Below are 23,708 nucleotides of genomic sequence, written 5' to 3'. Positions count from 1 at the left end.
ACTGACTGATTTGCGGATGTTGAACCAACCTTGCAGCCCTGGAATAAATCCCACTTGGTCGTGGTGAATAATCTTTTTAATGTACTGTTGAATCCTATTGGCTAGTATTTTGTTGAGTATTTTCGCATCTGTGTTCATCAAGGATATCGGTCTATAGCTCTCTTTTTTGGTGGGATCCTTGTCTGGTTTTAGGATCAAGGTGATGCTGGCCTCATAAAATGAGTTTGGAAGTTTTCCTTCCATTTCTATTTTTTGGAACAGTTTCAGGAGAATAGGAATTAGTTCTTCTTTAAATGTTTGGTAGAATTCCCCCGGGAAGCCGTCTGGCCCTGGGCTTTTGTTTGTTTGGAGATTTTTAATGACTGTTTCAATCTCCTTACTGGTTATGGGTCTGTTCAGGCTTTCTATTTCTTCCTGGTTCAGTTGTGGTAGTTTATATGTTTCTAGGAATGCATCCATTTCTTCCAGATTGTCAAATTTATTGGCGTAGAGTTGCTCATAGTATGTTCTTATAACAGTTTGTATTTCTTTGATGTTAGTTGTGATCTCTCCTCTTTCATTCATGATTTTATTTATTTGGGTCCTTTCTCTTTTCTTTTTGATAAGTCGGGCCAGGGGTTTATCAATTTTATTAATTCTTTCAAAGAACCAGCTCCTAGTTTCGTTGATTTGTTCTATTGTTATTTTGGTTTCTATTTCATTGATTTCTGCTCTGATCTTTATGATTTCTCTTCTCCTGCTGGGCTTAGGGTTTCTTTCTTGTTCTTTCTCCAGCTCCTTTAGGTGTAGGGTTAGGTTGTGTACCTGAGACCTTTCTTGTTTCTTGAGAAAGGCTTGTACCGCTATATATTTTCCTCTCAGGACTGCCTTTGTTGTGTCCCACAGATTTTGAACCGTTGTATTTTCATTATCATTTGTTTCCATGATTTTTTTCAATTCTTCTTTAATTTCCCGGTTGACCCATTCATTCTTTAGAAGGATGCTGTTTAGTCTCCATGTATTTGGGTTCTTTCCAAACTTCCTTTTGTGGTTGAGTTCTAGCTTTAGAGCATTGTGGTCTGAAAATATGCAGGGAATGATCCCAATCTTTTGATACCGGTTGAGTCCTGATTTAGGACCGAGGATGTGATCTATTCTGGAGAATGTTCCATGTGCACTAGAGAAGAATGTGTATTCTGTTGCTTTGGGATGAAATGTTCTGAATATATCTGTGATGTCCATCTGGTCCAGTGTGTCGTTTAAGGCCTTTATTTCCTTGCTGATCTTTTGCTTGGATGATCTGTCCATTTCAGTGAGGGGAGTGTTAAAGTCCCCTACTATTATTGTATTATTGTTGATGTGTTTCTTTGATTTTGTTATTAATTGGTTTATATAGTTGGCTGCTCCCACGTTGGGGGCATAGATATTTAAAATTGTTAAATCTTCTTGTTGGACAGACCCTTTGAGTATGATATAGTGTCCTTCCTCATCTCTTATTATAGTCTTTGGCTTAAAATCTAATTGATCTGATATAAGGATTGCCACTCCTGCTTTCTTCTGATGTCCATTAGCATGGTAAATTCTTTTCCACCCCCTCACTTTAAATCTGGAGGTGTCTTTGGGCTTAAAATGAGTTTCTTGGAGGCAACATATAGATGGGTTTTGTTTTTTTATCCATTCTGATACCCTGTGTCTTTTGACAGGGGCATTTAGCCCATTAACATTCAGGGTAACTATTGAGAGATATGAATTTAGTGCCATTGTATTGCCTGTAAGTTGACTGTTACTGTATATGGTCTCTGTTCCTTTCTGATCTACCACTTGTAGGCTCTCTCTTTGCTTAGAGGACTCCTTTCAATATTTCCTGTAGAGCTGGTTTGGTATTTGCAAATTCTTTCAGTTTTTGTTTGTCCTAGAAGCTTTTAATCTCTCCTTCTATTTTCAATGATAGCCTAGCTGGATATAGTATTCTTGGCTGCATGTTTTTCTCGTTTAGTGCTCTGAAAATATCATGCCAGCTCTTTCTGGCCTGCCAGGTCTCTGTGGATAAGTCAGCTGCCAATCTAATATTTTTACCATTGTATGTTACAGACTTCTTTTCCCGGGCTGCTTTCAGGATTTTCTCTTTGTCACTAAGACTTGTAAATTTTACTATTAGGTGACGGGGTGTGGGCCTATTCCTATTGATTTTGACGGGCGTTCTCTGAACCTCCTGAATTTTGATGCTCGTTCCCTTTGCCATATTGGGGAAATTCTCCCCAATAATTCTCTCCAGTATACCTTCTGCTCCCCTCTCTCTTTCTTCTTCTTCTGGAATCCCAATTATTCTAATGTTGTTTCGTCTTATGGTGTCACTTATCTCTCGAATTCTCCCCTCATGGTCCAGTAGCTGTTTGTCCCTCTTTTGCTCAGCTTCTTTATTCTCTGTCATTTGGTCTTCTATATCACTAATTCTTTCTTCTGCCTCATTTATCCTAGCAGTGAGAGCCTCCATTTTTGATTGCACTTCATTAATAGCTTTTTTAATTTCAACTTGGTTAGATTTTAGTTCTTTTATTTCTCCAGAAAGGGCTTTTATATCTCTCGAGAGGGTTTCTCTAATATCTTCCATGCCTTTTTCGAGCCCGGCTAGAACCTTGAGAATTGTCATTCTGAACTCTAGATCTGACATATTACCAATGTCTGTATTGATTAGGTCCCTAGCCTTCGGTACTGCCTCTTGTTCTTTTTTTTGAGTTGAATTTTTCCGTCTTGTCATTTTGTCCAGATAAGAGTATATGAAGGGGCAAGTAAAATACTAAATGGGTGGCAACAACCCAGGAAAAAATGCTTTAACCAAATTAGAAGAGATCCAAAATCGTGAGGGGGGAGAAAGGGGATAAAAAGAGGTTCAAAAAGGAAGAAAGAAAAAAAAAAGAAAAAAGAAAAAAGAAAAAAAAAAGAAAAAGGAAATAAGAAAAGAAAAGAATTAAAAAAAAAAAGGAAAACACCTAAGAAAAATGTAAAAAAGAAAAAATATATATATTAGATAAACTAGTAAAAAATCATTAAAAAAGAAAAAGGTAACAGTTAAAAAAAAAAAAAATTTTACCCGAAGGCGAGAAAAAAAAAAAAAAAATGAAAAAGAAAAAAATTAAATTAACTGCAAGACTTAAAAAAAAATCACAGGGAAAAAGCCATGAGTTCCGTGCTTGGGTTTCTCCTCCTCTGGAATTCTGCTGCTCTCCTTGGTATTGAAACCGCTCTCCTTGGTAGGTGAACTTGGTCTCGGCTGGATTTCTTGTTGATCTTCTGGGGGAGGGGCCTGTTGTAGTGATTCTCAAGTGTCTTTGCCCCAGGCGGAATTACACCGCCCTTACCTGGGGCCGGGGTGAGTAATCCGCTCGGGTTTGCTTTCAGGAGCTTTTGTTCCCTGAGCGCTTTCCGTAGAGTTCCGGAGGACGGGAATACAAATGGCGGCCTCCTGGTCTCCGGCCCGGAGGAGCCGAGAGCCCTTGGCCGCACTCCTCAGTGCGCCCTCAGAGAACAGCGCCCAGTTACTCCCGTCTGCCTGACCTCCGGCCGCGCTCGGAGCTCACCGAGCCTGCGACCAGTTCAAGGTAACACCGAGCTGTGAGCTTACTGTCGGCTCTGTCTCTGTAGCCGGCTTTCCCGTTCCAATACCCACAAGGTCTGCGACACTCAGACACCCCTGATCCTTCTGTGACCCTGCGGGACCCGAGGCCACGCTGAACCCGCGTGGGCTTCGCCCCGGTTTAGCCTCTGGAGCGATGTCCCTCAGCGGAACAGACTTTTAAAAGTCCTGATTTTGTGCACTGTTGCTCCGCCGCTTGCCGGGAGCCGGCTCCTCCCCCCGGGGTCTATCTTCCCGTCGCTTTGGATTCACTTCTCCGCCAGTCCTACCTTTCAGAAAGTGGTTGTTTTTCTGTTTCCAGAATTGCTGTTCTTTTTCTCTTCGATCTGCCGATGGATTTTCAGGTGTTTGCAATCTTTAGATAAGCTATCTAGCTGATCTCCGGCTAGCTGAAGCAGTCTCAGCCTGCTACTTCTCCGCCATCTTGACTCCTCTTTCTTTCTTTCTTTCTTTCTCTTTCTTTCTTTTAAGAGGGAAAGACTCTTGACTCTAGAGCAACAGGACAAATCCTGAAGGGCATAGGAGGGTCTTCAGCTGAGAGTTGAGCAGGGCAGTGACACACCAGAATGTATGCTCTGAGGGGCAGGTTGGGGGTGATGGGCATGACGGAGGACAGAGGACACTGGATCTGAGCTGGGAGTGGATGGATTAAATAGCAAAGAGAAGAAAACATTATTCCAGTTTGGGAAGAACAGCAGGAATCCAGGGCATGGGACAGTATGGATTCTTGAGTTATTCATGTCAGGAAGTTTTGACAGAACAACTTCTGTTAGTCTTGTACTCAAGTTGAACACATTCTTTAAGATGCAAAATTTGGTGGATCAGATGCAAAATTTGGTGGATCATTTGTTTTCCCAGCTTTCCTAATTTCCTTCCAACTTCCATATTTGTATAGAAGTTCTCTTCAGTAACTGTTCCTGCCCTCAGCTGGCTGAAGTCTAGAAAAACAAAAACAAAGAAACAAAACAAAAAAAAACAAAACAAAACTCTAAAACATGGTGTCTACTTAAAGGCAAAAATTATTTTTAAAATTTATTGCCAAAAATAGGTGCAAAGGGGACAATTAGTGGTGGATCATTTTGCGGTTTCTTTCTGTGCTAGTTGTGTGGACACAGCAACTATGGGACACTTGAGATGGGACAAGTCCAAATTGATATATGCTGTAAGGATTTCAATGACTTTGTGCCCCCCAAAAAAGAATGTAAAATATCTTATTGATAACTTTTATATTGATGACATGTTAAAATGGTACTAATTTTGGATAGAGGGGATCAAGAATATATTGTTAAAATTAATTTCAACTATTTCTTTTTCCTTTTTTTATTGAGGTGTATTCATTTTGGTAGGACTGCCTTAACAAAAAACTACAAATGAACAAAATACATTTATTTTCTCAAACTTCTGGAGGCTGAACGCCTGGGATTAAAAAGTATGGGATTAAGGTGTTTGCAGTCCCACCCGTAAGGTCCCTGCCATCCCTGGTGGCAGAGCGGCAGGGTGGCTCTCTGAACCTGAGAACAGACTCACTTCTGGGGTCCTGGAACATTGGGGTCTGTGATGAGAGAAACAACCTGCCAATCTCTGTCTGGATCACCTTCAGTATCATTCCCCCCTTTTCTTGAAGGATAACATGTGTTTGCAGCTGAATAGCTCTATTTTTCCATCCCTAGAACCACAGAAGTCTACCTAACTTCCTTCGTTTTGTCCCATATCCATCCCTTTTTGGCCAAGTGGGCAATGTTTCTTCAGTATAATCCCATCCCTGATCCCACTTCTGCTGAGATGGCTGATTGCATGCATGAGTCATACCTGTAATCTCTTTATCAAATGCTTGACTGGCCACATCCTCCATGTTCTCTCAAGAACACACAACTCATGTTTTTTTGCGATATGGATGGGTTGAGAATTTTCCAGTCCTTAGAGTCCTGGTTCTTTTTTGCTTAATAATTCCTTCTTCAGTATATCCCTCTCTTGTATTTTACTATATACAGTGAAAAGAAATCAGGACACACCTTCAACATTGTGCTTAGAAATCTCAGCTAAATATCTAAGTTCCTCATTTGCAAAATCTACCTTCCACAAAACACTAGAACACAATCCAGCCAAGTTCTTTGCCACTTTTTAGCAAAATTGATCTATCCTCCAGCATCTAATAACATCTTCCACAGTTACATCCAAGTCTCACCAGTAGCACTTTAACATCTGTATTTCTACAAATCGTTTCTTCTAGGCAACCTAAACTTTTCCTGGCTGCACTTCAAAACTCTTGCAACTTCTACCCATTAATCAGGTCCAAAGCCACCTGCTACTGTTCATTGTAGGATCTCCCTACCTGCTACCAAAATCTATATTAACATGCCAGGGGCCACCATAACTAAATGCCACACACTGGGCAGCATACATAACAGAGATTTATTTTCTCTCAATATCAAGCTGTCAGAATGTCTGGCTTCTCCTAAGGCCTCTCTCCTGGGTTTGTAGATGGTTGCCTTCTCCCTGTACATGGCTTTTCCTCTGTACTCAAACATCCCTGTGTCTCAGTGCACCCAGAGTCTCTCTTTTTATAAGAACACCAGTCAGATTGGATGAAAGCTCAACCTCAGAGCCTCACTTTTACAAAATTACCTCTTCAAAGGCCCTATCTCCAAATACAGACATATTGTGAGGTAGGGTGTTTAGGACTTATGAATTTTAGGAAGATGAAATTCATCCCATAACACATGTCTATTAAAAGATTTAAAATTGCAAATATGGCTTGCATTCACAGTTTGCATTCTGTTTCTTCTTTTTTTCTTTCAAAGAATTTTTTAAAATAATTTTTTATTTTTTATAAACATATAATATATTTTTATCCCCAGGAGTACAGGTCTGTGAATCACCAGGTTTACACACTTCACAGCACTCACCATAGCACATACCCTCTCCAATGTCCATAACCCTGCCCCCTCCCCCGCCAGCAATCCTCAGTTTGTTTTGTGAGATTAAGAGTCACTTATGGTTTGTCTCCCTCCCAATCCCATCTTGTTTCATTTATTCTTCTCCTACCCCCTTAACCTCCCATGTTGCATCTCTACTTCCTCATATCAGGGAGATCATATGACAGTTGTCTTTCTCTGACTGACTTATTTCGCTAAGCATGATACCCTCTAGTTCCACCCACATCATCGCAAATGGCAAGATTTCATTTCTTTTGATGGCTGCATAGTATTCCATTGTGTATATATACCACATCTTCTTTATCCACTCATCTGTTGATGGACATCTAGGTTCTTTCCATAGTTTGGCTATTGTAGACATTGCTGCTATAAACATTCGGGTGCACGTGCCCCTTCAGATCACTATGTTTGTATCTTTAGGGTAAATACCCAGTAGTGCAATTGCTGGGTCATAGGGTAGTTCTATTTTCAACATTTTGAGGAAACTCCATGCTGTTTTCCAGAGTGGCTGCACCAGCTTGCATTCCCACCAACAGTGTAGGAGGGTTTCTCTTTCTCCACATCCTCGCCAGCATCTGTCATTTCCTGACTTGTTAATTTTAGCCATTCTGACTGGTGTGAGGTGATATTTCATTGTGGTTTTGATTTGTATTTCCCTGATCCGAGTGATATGGAGCACTTTTTCATGTGTCTGTTGGCCATCTGGATGTCTTCTTTGCAGAAATGTCTGTTTATGTCTTCTGCCCATTTCTTGATTGGATTATTTGTTCTTTGGGTGTTGAGTTTGCTAAGTTCTTTATAGATTTTGGACACTAGCTCTTTATCTGAGATGTCGTTTGCAAATATCTTCTCCCATTCTGTCAGTTGTCTTTTGGTTTTGTTAACTGTTTCCTCTGCTGTTCAAAAGATTTTGATCTTGATAAAATCCCAATAGTTCATTTTTGCCCTTGCTTCCTTTGCCTTTGGCAATGTTCCTAGAAAGATGTTGCTGCAGCTGAGGTCGAAGAGGTTGCTGCCTGTGTTCTCCTCAAATATTTTGATGGATTCCTTTTTCACATTGAGGTCCTTCATCCATTTTGAGTCTATTTTCATGTGTGGTGTAAGGAAATGGTCCAATTTCATTTTTCTGCATGTGGCTGTCCAATTTTCCCAACACCATTTATTGAAGAGGCTGTCTATTAGAGAAACCCTCTCGGGAGATACAAAAGCCATTTCTGGAGAAATAAAAAACTAAAATCTAACCAAGTTGAAATCAAAAAAGCTATTAATGAGGTGCAATAAAAAATGGAGGCTCTCACTGCTAGGATAAATGAGGCAGAAGAAAGAATTAGTGATATAGAAGACCAAATGACAGAGAATAAAGAAGCTGAGCAAAAGAGGGACAAACAGCTACTGGGCCATGAGGGGAGAATTCGAGAGATAAGTGCCACCATAAGACGAAACACCATTAGAATAATTGGGATTCCAGAAGAAGAAGAAAGAGAGAGGGGAGCAAAAGGTATACTGGAGAGAATTGTTAGAGAGAATTTCCCTAATACGGCAAAGGGAACAAGCATCAAAATCCAGGAGGTGCAGAGAACCCCCCTCAAAATCAACAAGAATAGGTCCACACCCCGTCACCTAATAGTAAAATTTACAGGTCTTAGTGACAAAGAGAAAATCCTGAAAGCAGCCCGGAAAAAGAAGTCTGTAACATACAATGGTAAAAATATTAGATTGGCAGCAGACTTATCCACAGAGACCTGGCAGACCACAAAGAGCTGGCATGATATATTCAGAGCACTAAATGAGAAAAACATGCAGCCAAGAATACTATATCCAGCTAGGCTATCATTGAAAATAGAAGGAGAGATTAAAAGCTTCTAGGACAAACAAAAACTGAAAGAATTTGCAAACACCAAACCAGAGATACAGGAAATATTTAAAGGGGTCCTCTAAGCAAAGAGAGAGCCTAAAAGTAGTAGATCAGAAAGGAACAGAGACAATATACAGTAACAGTCACCTTACAGACAATACAATGGCACTAAATTCATATCTCTCAATAGTTACCCTGAATGTTAATGAGCTAAATGCCCCAATCAAAAAACACAGGGTATCAGAATGGATAAAAAAACAAAACCCATCTATATGTTGCCTACAAGAAACTCATTTAAACCCAAAGACACCTCCAGATTTAAAGTGAGGGGGTGGAAAAGAATTTACCATGGACATCAGAAGAAAGCAGGAGTGGCAATCCTTATATCAGATCAATTAGATTTTAAGCCAAAGACTATAATAAGAGATGAGGAAGTACACTATATCATACTCAAAGGATCTGTCCAAGAAGAAGATCTAACAATTTTAAATATCTATGCCCCCAATGTGGGAGCAGCCAACTATATAAACCAATTAATAACAAAATCAAAGAAACATATCAACAATAATACAATAATAGAAGGGGACTTTAACCCTCCCCTCAGTGAAATGGACAGATCATCCAAGCAAAAGATCAACAAGGAAATAAAGGCCTTAAATGACACACTGGACCAGATGGGCATCACAGATATATTCAGAACATTTCATCCCAATGCATTCTGTTTCTACTGGGTGGCACTGTATTAGGAATTACCTGCAAGGGAAGGGCTGTCCCAGTAAACTCCCTCTTCAGCCAGATTTCAACAATCTAGATTCCTGTTGGTGCCAGTACAAATGCATTGCCCACTAGTGCCTAGTGGTGGGTGGGTTTTGGATTTTTGAGTGCCTCTCTCTCTCTCTCTCTCTCTCTCTCATTTTGTTATCTTTTTCACATATGACCCCAGTTTGTTACTGAACAGGATGAGGGCTTGCAGATGCTTGGCCACAGGGAGACTGAGATATTCTATTGGCTGAGCAGCAATACCTCAGTCTGAGGTAACCATTCTGCTCTCCTTGGAGACCATGTCTTTGTTGATCACTCAGATCAGTCATCACCTTGCTTTCACTGTGCCTTGTGATCCCAGCTCACACTTGCTAGGTCTCAGTTTTCTTCTCTGGGAAAGGGGCCTCTTCTCACACATGCCTATTCTCACTTCAAATACAGGGGAGGCCACATGAAACAAGGCTGGTCACATGCTTGTGACAAGTGCAGCTTAAGGAAATCAGTGCAGTAGAAACCCATGGTTACACAGACAACCTGGCCAAAGCCAAACCATTCCCTCAGAATGGTAAATGCTCAAGGAATCTGCCATTCCATGCTTTGGTCTTGTCTTCAAGTAGCAGTAATTCCGGACCTTCTACTCTCACCATTCAAAATCTCCTCCAGAGACAGGGAAGAGCTGAGAGGTCTAGGATTCATTTCAATAACAGCACCACGTGGGAAAGTTCAATTTCTTGTAGGTCACCGGAGAAGAGGCTAGGAACTCATGGGTAGCCCATGAGTTGTGTGGCACCTTGCTAGGAATTTCTCTGCAAGGCTTCAAAGACACAGGCAGAGGTAGGGAGTGGACATGTGTTTAGAGAATGTGCCTAGAGAGCATAGTGTGTGCATGTGTATAGTTCCCTAGGGGGTGCCCTAACAAATTCCTATAAACTGAGTGGCTCAGAACAACAGAAATTCTCTCAAAGTTCTGGAGGTTAGACATCTGTATACAAGGTGCTTGCAGAGACCTGTTCCCTCTGAAGGCTCTAGGATAGGGGCCTTCCCTGCCTCTTCTTTGGCTTGTAGCTACATCACTTCAATCTCTGCCTCCATCAGCACATGACATTCTTCCTGGGTGTCCTCTGTTTCTCTATATCCAAATCTTGTCTTTCTCTTCAGAAGACAGAGTCATTGGATTTAAGTCCAGTCTTATCAAATATAACTTCATCTTAACTTGATTATAGATGCAAAGACCTTATTTCCAAATAAGGTCACATTTTAAGTCCTGAAGGTAGGACTTAAACATATCTTTTTAGGGATCACAACTCAACCCACTATGGTGTATAAGGCAAGGATGGAAGATTAGGTAAAAAAATAAAGGGGAGATTCTAATGTAAGACAAATGATCTTGGCTATTACTTGGTATGAGGGCAAGGGAGCCAAGGAAAAGCTTGAGATGACACCCTTGTAGGATCCTACTCCTGGCAGCAGAATGTAGGTTGGGGGAATTGAGAAAGGTGACAGTCTGGTGAGTGTTGGGAGGTTACTGCATGAGTCTGGCAGATACAGCAAGGCCTGCCAATGGGAATGAAAATGGTAAAGCCACAGGAGAGGTTTTATGTAAATGGAATCAACAACTTGGCCATTGATAGAATACTGGATGAAAGATGGAGATGAAGAAAAAGGGAAGAGATAGAGAGAGGGAAAGAGAGAAAAAAGGGAGATATATAGAGAGAGATAGAGAGAGAGAGAGAAGCTGGTTTTTGCCATCCAAATAACAGAAATAGGAAAAGAAAAAAAAAGTCAGTTTTCAAAATTTGCACTCTCAGGTACAAGAAGTTATTCCACAAAGACAGATAAGACAGATTCAACAAAGAGTTGGGGATGTGCATATAGAACTTAAGTAGGACACATTGATTCTAAGACAGTTTGTAATAAAAGTAACATCATAGCTTATTATTACTGTTTTCTGGTTTTCATTTTGGAGGGAGAAGTGAAGGGTAGGTTGTAGGGTTAAGCACATAATGTCACCTGAAACAAATCTAGGATATAGAAACTGATGGGAGAAATTGGGGTCAGAAAACCTCAGAAGCTTAATAAGATGATTGAAATATTTCCTTAAGAATCACTGCAGTCACAAAAAATGGAGGGTCCAGTTCCATCTTGAATTTATTCACTACTGCTTTCATTTGAGGTTAAGGAGAATTAACAATCATGGTGAGACTCAGTTTCCAGTTTAGCTCAATGTGAGGAAATCAAATAGTGTGCATAAGAGAGAGAAAGACAGAAAGGCAGAGAGAGAGAGAGAGAGATGTAGAGACAGAGACAGAGAGATAAAGAGGGAGATAAAGAGAGAGACAGAGACAGAGAATTTTCCCTCATATGTTTTTTAAAATAGGAAGTTTCAGTGGAGTGCAATTCATTGGTATTGACCAACATTTGAGACTGATGGATTCCACATATTTTGGGGGTAGCTGTGTAATAGTGTAGGAACCATTTCTGGAAATGTTGAAAGCCTAAGGGTAAAAAATGACATGTGGAGATCAGCTATACTTAAATTTATTGTGAAATTAATTCTAAAGGAGACCATTCTGGATTTTCTACAGTAAGTGCAATACAAGTAGGGAGTAGTGATGGTGAACTTTGAGGAAAAAATACATTTGAGCTTAAAAAAGTGACTAAAATTATACTTGAACTCAAAAAAATATTTGAACTAAAATAGTCACTTTTGCTTTTTGTTCTATCTGTATTCATGATTAAGCCCATTATTTATTCTTCATTATTCCAAAGGTTGGCCTCTGTTCTGAATTTCTTAGCTTTTATAAAAATATTAATGGAGGCTTCATGTTCATCTTTCAAACATTTTTGCATTCATGTGGAAGGTGACTTTTCTCTTTAGTTATTTGTTCTAAATATTTAAACAAATTTTGTTCCTTTCAGTGCATTGCTTTTGGGCCATAAACAGTGCTCAACTTACTAAATAATTGAAATTAATGATTACAAATGAAAATTTATAAACATAAATGAGGCAGTCTCCATTCTCAGGAGCTTAAAATGTAAAATAAATAAATAAATAGGCTTATGTCTTCATAAATAATTATAATTAAGATTGGTATCTTAGTCCATTCAGGTGGGTGTAACAAAATATCATAGATCAACTAGCTTATAAACAAATGAAATTTATTTCTCACAGTCAAATGACTGGAAGTCCAAGATCAAGTGTCAGCATGGTTCAGTAAGCATACCCTTTGTGCTGAAAACTTCCTGTATCCTCATATGGTGGAGGCATCTAGGGAGCTCTTCAGGGTCTCTTTTATAAGATTTCTAGTTCTTCAGGAGGTCTCCACCCTCCTGACCTAAGTACCTCCCAAAGCCCCACCTCTTACTACCATCACATTGGGCATTAACATTTCAACAAATGAAATTTGGGGAGACACAAACATTTAAACCATATCAACTGGGTACATAATTTGGCTCCAGGCTCCAGGACAAACTGAAAATGCAGGGCTCCTTGATCAGAAGTTAAGTATTTCAGGATGGTGACCAGATAGCATTCATCTAAGTGGGGACTATTCTGAATACAGGGCCCTATGCATAGGCTGTACATCCATGAAGCTGGCCTTAATCATAATATGAGCCAGATATTGATATAGAAGATGTCACTGCAGGGGAGGGATGCCTGGGTGGTTCAGTCAGGTAAACATTTGCCTTCTGTTAGGGTCATGATCTCAGGGTCCTGGGATGGAGCCCCAAGTCATGCTCCCTACTGAGCAGGGAGTCTTGTTTCTCTCTCTCCTTCTGCTCCCCCCATGCTCTCTCTTTCCCTAAAATCTTAAAAATAAATAAATAAATAGATAGATAAATAAGTTCCAGGAATGATCCATTTCTTCTAAATAACTTATTTGCATATAGCTGTTAATAACAATTTTTGATGATTATTTCTATTTCCTCTGTGTTAGTCATGATCTTACCCTTTTTATTCAAAATGTTATTAATTTGCATCCTTTCTCTTTTCTTTTGGATTAGTTTGGCCAGTTGTTTATTGATCTTATTAATTTTTCAAAGAATCAGATTCTAGTTTTGTTGATGTGTTCGACTGTATCTCTAGTTTCTAACTCATTGATCTCTGCTTTAATCTTAATTATTTCCCTTCCTGTGTAGGGGGCTGGCTTAATTTGTTGCTGATTCTTCAGTTCTTTGAGGTGTAAAGAGAGTTTGTGTATTTGCGATATTTTAGTTGTTTGTTTGTTTGTTTGTTGTTGTTGTTGTTGTTTTTGAGTGAGGCTTGGATGGCTTGGACCGGTGTGTCTTCATTCTCATTGGTTTCCATGAATTGTTTAAGTTCTTTGATTTTCTCGTTGATCCAAACATTCTTGAGCAGGATAGTTTTTAGCTTCCAAGTGTTTGAATTCCAGTTTCAAAGCAGTGTGTTATGAGAATATGCAGGGAATAATCTCATCTTTTGGTATTGGTTGACACGTGATCTGTGACCTAGTATGTGGTCTATTCTGGAGAAAGTTCTATATGTGCTTGAGAAGAATGAGTTTTCTGTTGTTTTAGGGCGGAATGTTATGCATATATCTATGAGGTCCAATGTGTCATTCAAAGTTCTTATTTCCTTGTTGATTTTCTGCTTAAATGATCCATCTATTGCTGAGAGTGGTGTGTTAAGATCCCCTACTGTTAACATATTCCTTTTTTAAAATTAATTTATTTATTTTCAGAATAAGAGTATTCATTGTTTTTTCACCACACCCAGTTCTCCATGCAATCCGTGCCCTCTATAATACCCACCACCTGGTACCCCAACCTCCCACCCCCCTGCCACTTCAAACACCTCAGATTGTTTTTCAGAGTCCATAGTCTCTCATGATTCACCTCCCCTTCCAATTTCCCCCAACTCCCTTCTCCTCTCTAACTCCCCATGTCCTCCATGCTATTTGTTAGGCTCCACAAATAAGTGAAACCATATGATAACTGATTCTCTCTGCTTGATTTATTTCACTCAGCATAATCTCTTCCAGTCCCATCCATGTTGCTACAAAAGTTGGGTATTCATCCTTTCTGATGGAGGCATAATACTCCATGTACTCCATATATGGACCACATCTTCCTTATCCATTCATCCATTGAAGGCCATCTTGGTTCTTTCCACAGTTTGGCGACTGTGGCCATTGCTGCTATAAACATTGGGGTACAGATGGCCCTTCTTTTCACGACATCTGTATCTTTGGGGTAAATACCCAGTAGTGCAATTGCAGGGTCATAGGGAAGTTCTATTTTTAATTTCTTGAGGAATCTCCACACTGTTCTCCAAAGTGGCTGCACCAACTTGCATTCCCACCAAAGTGTAAGAGGGTTCCCCTTTCTCCACATCCCCTCCAACACATGTTGTTTCCTGTCTTGTTAATTTTGGCCATTCTAACTGGTGTAAGGTGATATCTCAATGTGGTTTTAAATTGAATCTCCCTGAGGGCTAGTGATGACGAACACCAAGACAGCATGGTACTGGCATAAAAACAGACACATAGACCAGTGGAACAGAGTAGAGAGCCCAGATATGGACCCTCAACTCTATGGTCAATTAATCTTTGACAAAACAGGAAAAAATATACAGTGGAAAAAAGACAGTCTCTTCAATAAATGGTGCTGGGAAAACTGGACAGCTATAAGTAGAAGAATGAAACTCGACCATTCTCTTACACCGTACACAAAGAGAAACTCAAAATGGATAAAAGACCTCAACATAAGACCAGAATCCATCAGAATCCTAGAGGAGAACATAGGCAGTAATCTCTTCGATATCAGTCACAGCAACTTCTTTCAAGATATGTCTCCAAAGGCAAAGGAAACAGAAGCGAAAATAAACTTTTGGGACTTCATCAAAATCAAAAGCTTCTGCACAGCAAAACAAACAGTAAAAAAACAAAACAAAACAAAAAATACCAAAAAACAAAGAGGCAACCCACGGAATGGGAGAAGATATTTGCAAATAACAGTACAGACAAAAGATTGATATCCAGGATCTATAATGAACTCCTCAAACTCAACACCCACAAAACAGACAATCATATCAAAAAATGGGCAGAAGATATGAACAGACACTTCTCTAATCAAGACATACAAATGGCTATCAGACACATGAAAAAATGTTCATCAATTAACATATTCTTATCTGTATGACTCTTTATTTTGATTAACAGTTTTCTTATGTAGTTGGCTGCTCCCATGTTGGAGGCATAAATATTTACAATTGTTAGATCTTCTTGGTAGTTAGACCCTTTAAGAATGTCCTTCTGTATCTATGACTTCAGTCTTTAACTTAAAATTTAATATATTTGATATGAGAATTGCTACCCCAGCTTTCTTTTGGGACCCATTGGTATGAAAGATGGTTCTCTATCCCTTCACTTTCAGTCTGGGTGTATCTTTAGGTTCAAAATACATCTCTTGTAGACAGCATACGTATGGGTCCTGTGAAAAGAGTTGAGGTGACCTTCAACAGATGAATGGATAAAGAAGATGTGCTCCATATATACAATAGAATATTACTCAGCCATTAGAAAGGATGAATACCCAACTTTTGTAGCAACATGGATGGGACTGGAAGACATTCTGCTGAGTGAAATCAGTCAAGCAGAAAGAGTCAATTATCATATGGTTTCACTTATTTGTGGAGCATAACAAATAGCGTGGAGGACATGGGGAGTTAGAGAGAAGGGAGTTGGGGGAAATTGGAAGGGGAGATGAACCATGAGAGACTATGGACTCTGAAAAACAATCTGAGGGGTTTGAAGTGGCGGGGGGTTGGGAGGTTGGGGGAACCAGGTGGTGGGTATTATAGAGGGCACTCATTGCATGGAGCACTGGGTGTGGTGCAAAAATAATGAATATGTTAAATGAAAAAAACAATGATTTATTTTATGGTGACTACATAACACAATACAAATAAATAAATAAATAAATAAATAGATAGATAGATAGATAAATAAATAAATAAATGCGGCACTTAGGAAGTGTGTTTATCAATTGGACCCTGGCTGTCTCTATAATTTCATTTCCAGCCATTCCTTCTCTTCACCACTGACTTTCTTTCTACATGTTTCACGTACAAAGCATGGCAACCTAGGCTTTTCACTCTAGCTGTTTCCTCTGCCTGGCATACATTCCCACGGGTCAGTCATTTGGCTAACGCTCTTGGACCATCAATCTTTTCTTAACTTTCACTTCTTCAGAAAGTTTTTCGTGACAACCCTATATAAGTAGCTACTTTCTTTCTGTCTTCTTACCTTGTTTTACTTGTCTTAATTATGCAATCCCTGGTTGACCAGATGTCTATGTGATTAGGATTTCCTGATGGTCTTCCCCAGACAGAATGGAAACTGTGTGTGAACAGGGGCTTTGTTTTATTCATGGCTATAACCTTAGCACATGCAACAAGGGTTGACACAAATAAGGAACTCCAGAAAGGATTAAGTAAATGAGTAAAGGAATGAATGAGGAATGAATGAAGACCTGTTGTTGCAGGATCCACTGTTTTTGCCTAGGGAAACAGCACTGTTTCCAGCTGGTTCTAGTCTTTGATGAAAGAATTGACTAGGACGGCAGGTGATGTGTAAAAGACATCCCACAGTTACAAAAGGTCAGGAATGGTAGATAGCATGGCATGTTTACAAATGTTCCTACACCTTCTGCTCTCCCAGGACCAGCATTTTGTATATAAAAGCAACAGTATTGTCTAATTGTATCTCTTGTATGCATATTGTGAGTTTTATTCTGTTCACATATTTTATTCAATGTGCTGACAAATTCATCTTTATTTGTATCTGGAGGCATACCTCAGTGTCTGCTCTACTCACAGACTTGTTTTCTAAGGACTTCTTTTCATCATCCCCTGCTGAAGGGGTAGGTCCAAAAGGCCATGTTTAGTTCTATTACACCACCATGTTTGCCATAAAAGATTGGAGCAGAACTGAACACCTGACCCAGTGTCAACCAATGAGCTTGCTGGTCCATCAGCAAGCTTTGAGTAAATCAGCTTTGGACAGAGGCATAGAGACTCTTTCCAACTGGTGATGGGTGTTGCACCTAACAGACTCAGAGCTGGAGGCTACATCAAGTCCAGTGAAGAGACAACACAGAGAGAAAAAGAGGTAAGAAACACAGAAGTAGAGAAAGAAGGAAGACCATGGAGCTGCTGAGAAATGGAGAGAATCTTTTTCTGAGAGTTTTCCATTTGCATGGACCAGCTGTAATTTTGGTTCCTCTCTCTGAATGAGATCACTTTCCTATCCTTATATTAACCCACTTTGGGCAACTGACACCTTTGCTCTCCAAAACAGAGCCAGAAATTAACCAGAAAAACACACCTAACGGGAAATGGACCTTTCTGGTTATTCTAATATTCATTTCAACAACATTTAATGCACAATCATAGCTACTATAGAGGTTAAAAATGTAGTAAGTGACAAAATTCATTCTCTGGAGAGGATATGAACTTTATTGGGAAAAATACACATGTGACAAACCATGGTTAAGATCTCAAGGAGTGGGGGTGGCTGGGTGGCTCAGGGGGTTAAGCCTCTGCCTTCAGCTCAGGTTATGATCCCAGGGTCCTGGGATTAAGCCCTACATTGGGCTCTTGGCTCAGTGGGGAGTCTGCTTCTCCCCTCTCTCTCTGCCTGCCTCTCTGCTTACTTGTGATCTCTCTCCATCAGATAAATAAATAAATAAATAAATAAATAAATAAATATTTAAATATTTTTAAAAAATAAAAGATCTCATGGAGTTAAGAGATCTGTGTAGACAATGTTGGGTGAAGGCTTGGTGCCAGTTCTGGAAGGTTAGGTAAGATGCCGGAGGTTTATTTTTTGTCGTTGTCTTTTTTGTTGTTTTGTTTTCCCAGATAAGATGAATTGGGAGGAAGGTATGAAGCATCTTCAGGGCCATAAAACAATCCCATTAGCAGAGTTCACATGTCTGAATAAGAAAGCGAAGGCTGTTTGGGTACAAATTCTTCTGGAATGTTAAGGTATTCTGGCTGAGGTATTTGGGCTTTACTCAGGAGACACTGGAGCGGCTGAGGGGTTTTGAGGAAGGCAGTAACAGTGAACACTGTTGCACTGACAGGATTAACCTGGAACATCAATAGATCAGAGGATGTAACAAGTGCTCCTTGTGTCCTGTGACATGCATCATTTCTCCAGGTCTGACTTCGGCTGCAACTGGGATGGACAGATCCTGGGCACACTGACAGGGTGCCACCTCAATGGCAGCAACCTTTCATATTTCTGGGCTTTCCTCCTTTAGAGCATCCTCTAAAGCCAGCAGTGCCATGATGCTTCACAGAATTTCCCAGAAATGCAGGGAAGATATATGTTCTGGGCTCATTTCAACTGCTGGGGATTGGGAATCAGGTGAAAAATGCCTCGGTCTCCTGTTCTTTAGAAGGACAAGTCATGAACATTCTGGGATGTCTTCAGAAGGTCTCCGACAGAATTGAGTCTTATATCTACATATGTAGCTACAAAATCACTCAACTATTGCTTCTTAAGTTCCAAATAGTCTTTCCATCTCCATCCAGTGCTCCTTTCCTCCCAGGTTATAGATGGGACAACAACGACAATGGCTCTATCTGTTGGGCCTCCGTGATTTTATAGGCACAGTTTTAAGCACTTTACATGAATCAGTTCATTTCTTCTTCACATCAATCCTGGAAAATAGGTATAATGATTAATTCCATTTTGAAGACAAAGAGCATCAAAGTAAAGGGAGATGGATTGTCTAGACTAGAGTCACAGTTTTCCAGTGGTGGGGTCTGGATCTGAACTCAGTCCAGTCTGACTCACACCCCAGAAGCCACATTCTTCTCTAGGTGATCCCATTTCCAAGGAACCTAAAGTTGGAATTAATTTTTCCATGGAGGAGTTCATGAGAGAAAAATGGGCTCATGTACATGGAGGTGCATATTCCAGCTCAGCATTTAACTCCAAATATGAGAAGAACAGAGGAAGAAAGTTGACCCCTCACTCAGGCAAAGATGTTCCCCATGAAAACTGATGCTGACCTCTATTTTGAGGTCCAGGGCAGGCTGACTGGGATGCACAGGCTGCGGTGCAGCCTGCCATGCTCAGATGGAGTGGCGGTGGGGTAGCCTCGTTAGCCTGACAGCTCCTTGGGCGAGAGTTCTTGGGCTCCGAGGAGCGAAGGGTGCTTCGCCTCCCCCTGAGAGCCTGCAGGGCTCTGGAGCCAGCCTACTCACAGACACGTGAGACTTCCCTCTGGCACGTGTTCTGGTGCCCAGCACTAGTGGAAGGTGTGCGAGGATCTAAAAGCACTCTGGTGATTTTTTGGAAACCCTGGAATGGAAGGTTTGCTTGGCTAAAATCCCGATAAAAGATAAAGACATTTGTGTGGCTCCCAGGCCAGTGCCAATACTTGGACTTGCCGGTGGCGGATTACTTCAAGTAGTGGATTAATCTGAAAAAGGCTTACAGCTTTGCCATGGGCTGTTGGCCCAAGAATGGACTTCTGGACATGAACAAGGGCCTCAGCCTTCAACACATAGGCCGGCCCTACAGCGGCATTGATGACTGCAAGAACATTGCCAACATCATGAAGACACTTGGGTATCAAGGCTTCATCTTCAAGCAGACATCAAAGCCATTCTGATTGGTCGAGGATGGGTTGGGGCAGGACAGGGTAGCTGCTTGGCCCAGCCCAGAACCTTCCTTTCCCTCACCAGAGGGGAAAAGGGAGAGTGGCACAGCTCTACATCCAGAGTGTCCCCCAGCCTGCCCCCTGCCAGGGGCCCAAGCAGGTCATTCCAGAGAGATAGGGTTGTTTACAATCCACTGTGATAAAACCTACAGTCACATTCAGAAGCTCTTGCAGCAGAGGGGATACACTGACATCTTCCATCTCTTACTGCTGCTGGGTTCTAACTCCAGCCTCTGCCTGATCCTCCTTCCTCCTCGCACCTGGGTCTCCTAGAGAGTAAATGAAGTGAAATGACCTATAATGTACTCACCCAGGGCTCTTATTTGGAGTGAGCATGTGTATTTCAAGGCCATAGGGATCCCTTCTCCCGGGCTTCTCCACTTGCTAAGTAACTCACAGAGCAGTACATCCATGGGCTTCTAATGCACTGTATGACGCACATCCCTGGCAACATGTTTGTGGGATGTGGGGCATGGGATGTGGTAGTGGCTCAACTGGAAGTGTGTTGGGAGAATAATCCATTAAAGAGGGGGAAAAAATCAATATCACAATTAGGGACCATTTCATCCTATAATGACGCCAGCTGCTAGGAGGGCCACTGCTACCAGGTGCTGCCTTTAATGGCGTGTGCTGTCTGCTGCTCTCATCAGCCCCTCTGCCTTCCCAGGATGTGATGTCCTCCTCGGACACCAAGGATGTTGAAAATAAGCAGATGCAAGGCCTAAATATCCTGTATTCATCAACAGTACAAGAGAACAATTTATTATGAGGCTAAAAACATCCTTCCCCAATCAGCTAAACTTCATGGACAATGCAGTTTCACTTCCTGGAATATTTTCTCTTTGGTTTTCTTCTTTTCCTCTTCTCCTTTCCCATGGAAAGCATTTAAAGCACCAGGACAGCTGATTTTACCATGTCAAAGAAACACAACATTCCCTGGGAAATTGTGCGTGAGGAATGACTTACATGTAGAAGCCAACCTTTTCATGTCTGCAAAAGAGTTCAAATTATTACCTTGGTCCTTGATAATCATCATCTTTCATGATCATTCATTGATTCATTCTAGAAAATGCATTCAGTTACTATGTATGTTAGTTACATTGTGTTAGGTCACTGAAAAGTTCATTCAAAACATAGATAATTGGCATTTCCCCAAGTAAAAGGCCAACCTCACGATCAATCATGAGCACATCTTTTTAAAGTCACTTAAAACTGAAGTTATTTTAGTTGTATTTGGAACTAAAAGCAATTAAAACAAAAAAAATTTAAGCTTTCAGCAATAGAAATGTTCCCTATTATTCTTAGTATAATTAAAAAATATATATTTTAAAGTTGGGGAAAAAAATAACAGGATAAGTGGAAGTGGAGATGTAATTTGAGAATTCTGGTTTGATTCTTTGTGTCCCTGACACCTTCCTCTGACATCTGGGACATTCCCACATGTAAATCTGGTGTGGGGCTCTGTGTTCTGTTGGCCGTTTGGCCTTCTTGTTTCCCTAACACCACTCAGATCCCAGGGATGAGCAATCTTTTAAATGTCTCCTGGAGGCTAACCAGCCCAGCCCCTGCCCCCAACATAAGAACACGTTTCTCTTCCTCTCTATCTTACGTCCTCCAGGGAAAAAAAGCACTTAAAAGTCAATCTTTCAGGGGTTCAATCCACATGCCCCTTTCTCATTTTCCAATGCTCAAGAGGAACAAGAAATGCATGCACGGAACATGATGTCAGTGTTCCCTGTTCACAGCCTTTCTTCCTTTTGCCTTTGAGGCTCGTGGGCAGTAGTGCCTGCGCGTCAACTCCCTGACTAGGACCACAGGTGCCCACCTATCCACGATGGTCCCAAGCACCTCTTTTCCCTGCCCTCCCCTGAGGAAGACAGTCAGTGGGGTGCGTTATGAAAACAAGGCTACGCTATCACGTATTACCATGGCAATATCAGGGCATCTGCCATGGATGAGGGTGCCAAACTGGAGACATCCCCAATTGTGGATCTGAGTTGCTTTTTCCTGAAACCTGGTCATCTGCTTGCTATTGCTGTGTGCTGAAAAGGGGCCATCAAGGCCAGGAAGGCTGGATCCATAAATAAATAAGGGTAATTAAATCTAATGCTTGACAAAAGACATACACTCATCACTGAGGTCAGGAAAGCATATCAGTTCTCACATCAGAATTACATTATTGCAAGTGGTATGGTTTGGGTTTTCCCCCTCATAGTTCTCATGCATTAACCATCGCTAGAGACAGGATACAGGATGCAGTGATTATCCATTATGGGGCAGGTCTCTGAATCACATTTAGCCTAATAGTTGTTCTTGTGTTTTTGTAGCTGCTTATTCAACTTGTTGCTTTGGGTTCAGTTGTCCTTCCTGCAGAGATCCTGCAAGTAGAGGCACACTTCGATCTTCTGTGTGACAGTGGAGAGTGAGCACGGGTCACCATATGCCAGGCCACTTGTTGGCTAACTTATCTGCACATCTAAGATGGTAACTGTGCCCAAATACAGATGGTCTCACATGTCAGGGTTTTAAAATAGCTCTTATTTCAAAGTAGTGTGATCCGTACATATATAGCAGGTTATTCTAGTTCTTTACTTTACTTTCAGATCTTCTTATCTTTTTTATTTTTTTAATATTTTTAAAAGATTCATTTATTGGACAGAGAGAGACCACAAGTAGGCAGAGAGAGGGGGAAGCAGGCTCCCCACTGAGCAGAGAGCCCGATGCGGCGCTCAATCCCAGGACCCTGAGATCATGACCTGAGCCGAAGGCAGAGGCTTAACCCACTGAGTCACCCAGGCACACCAGATCTTCTTATTTTTTAAATGAAGTTCTAGTTAATTTGACTTGATAACCAATAATAACAATTTTTTATAAAATACCAATAATGACATTTTTTTATAAAAATGTCAACTTGCTGTCCTCCTTCCTCATTCTCCTCCTACCCTGCCTTCTTGAAATCACTGAAAGCTCAAAGAACTCTTCTTTTCTAGACATGACTTTAACTGCTCTTGGTGTGGTTGAGTCCAGATCTCTCTCCATTGCGATGCCGGGGGTGCTTTTTATCAATAGTGTTGCTTTTTTTTTTTTTTTTTTTTTTAAACCACCTAGGACAACCAGTAACCAACAGGAACAACCAACAGGAAGTGCTTGCCTTCAACAGACTCCAAAATTCTGGCTTGTATACAAAATGTCCTAACTTACTAAACTTCAGCTTTAAAAAGTGCTCTGAAGTGCTTCATCCCATGATGTTTGCCTGGGCATCCCTTGGTTTGGCTTAATCATCCTGAATTTGTTTTGCCCTCAATCCAAATGAAGCACAATTAACCTCAAGGGAGGAAGGAAGTATTCTCTTTTTTCTCCTCCTCCTCCTCCTCCTCCTCCTCCTCCCCTCTCCTTCCCCCTTCCTCCCCTTCCTCCTCTTCCTCCTCCTTCTTCTTTTAAGATTTTTTTTTAAAATTTGACAGAATGAGAGCACAAGCAGGAGGAGCAGCAGGCAGAGGAAGAGGGAGAAGCAAATGCCCTGTTGATTAAGAAGCTGAGGGCACCTGGGTGGCTCAGTGGGTTAAAATTCTGCTTTTGGCTGGGGTCGTGGTCTCAGGGTCCTGGGATCGATCCCCACATTGGGCTCTCTGTTTGGTGGAGAGCCTGCTTCTGCATCTCTGCTTACCTGTGATCTCTCTCTCTCTCTCTCTCTGTCAAATAAATAAATAAAATCTTAAAAAAAAAAAAAAAAAAGAAGCTCAATGTGGGGTTCAATCCCAGGACCCTGAGGTCATGACCTGAGCCAAAGGCAGATGCTTAACCAACTGAGACATCCAGCTACCCCAGGGAGGTACTCTTCTTG

The 23,708-nt window shown here is 40.9% G+C and overlaps 1 long non-coding RNA gene across 1 annotated transcript in view; it reads left to right on the top strand.

Annotated features, from left to right (window-relative positions):
* The window catches only part of LOC116597162, a 60,960-nt gene extending 42,861 nt beyond the window's left edge, over positions 1-18,099 (top strand). The window contains exon 4 of the long non-coding RNA XR_004288474.1: positions 18,051-18,099. This is a non-coding gene — a long non-coding RNA (uncharacterized LOC116597162). The remainder of the gene's footprint in view (positions 1-18,050) is intronic.
* The last annotated feature ends 5,609 nt before the right edge of the window (positions 18,100-23,708 follow it).

This window comes from Mustela erminea, chromosome 1, assembly GCF_009829155.1.
Source record: "Mustela erminea isolate mMusErm1 chromosome 1, mMusErm1.Pri, whole genome shotgun sequence".
Lineage (NCBI taxonomy): Eukaryota > Metazoa > Chordata > Mammalia > Carnivora > Mustelidae > Mustela > Mustela erminea.
This window is presented reverse-complemented; position numbering and strand designations above follow the sequence as displayed.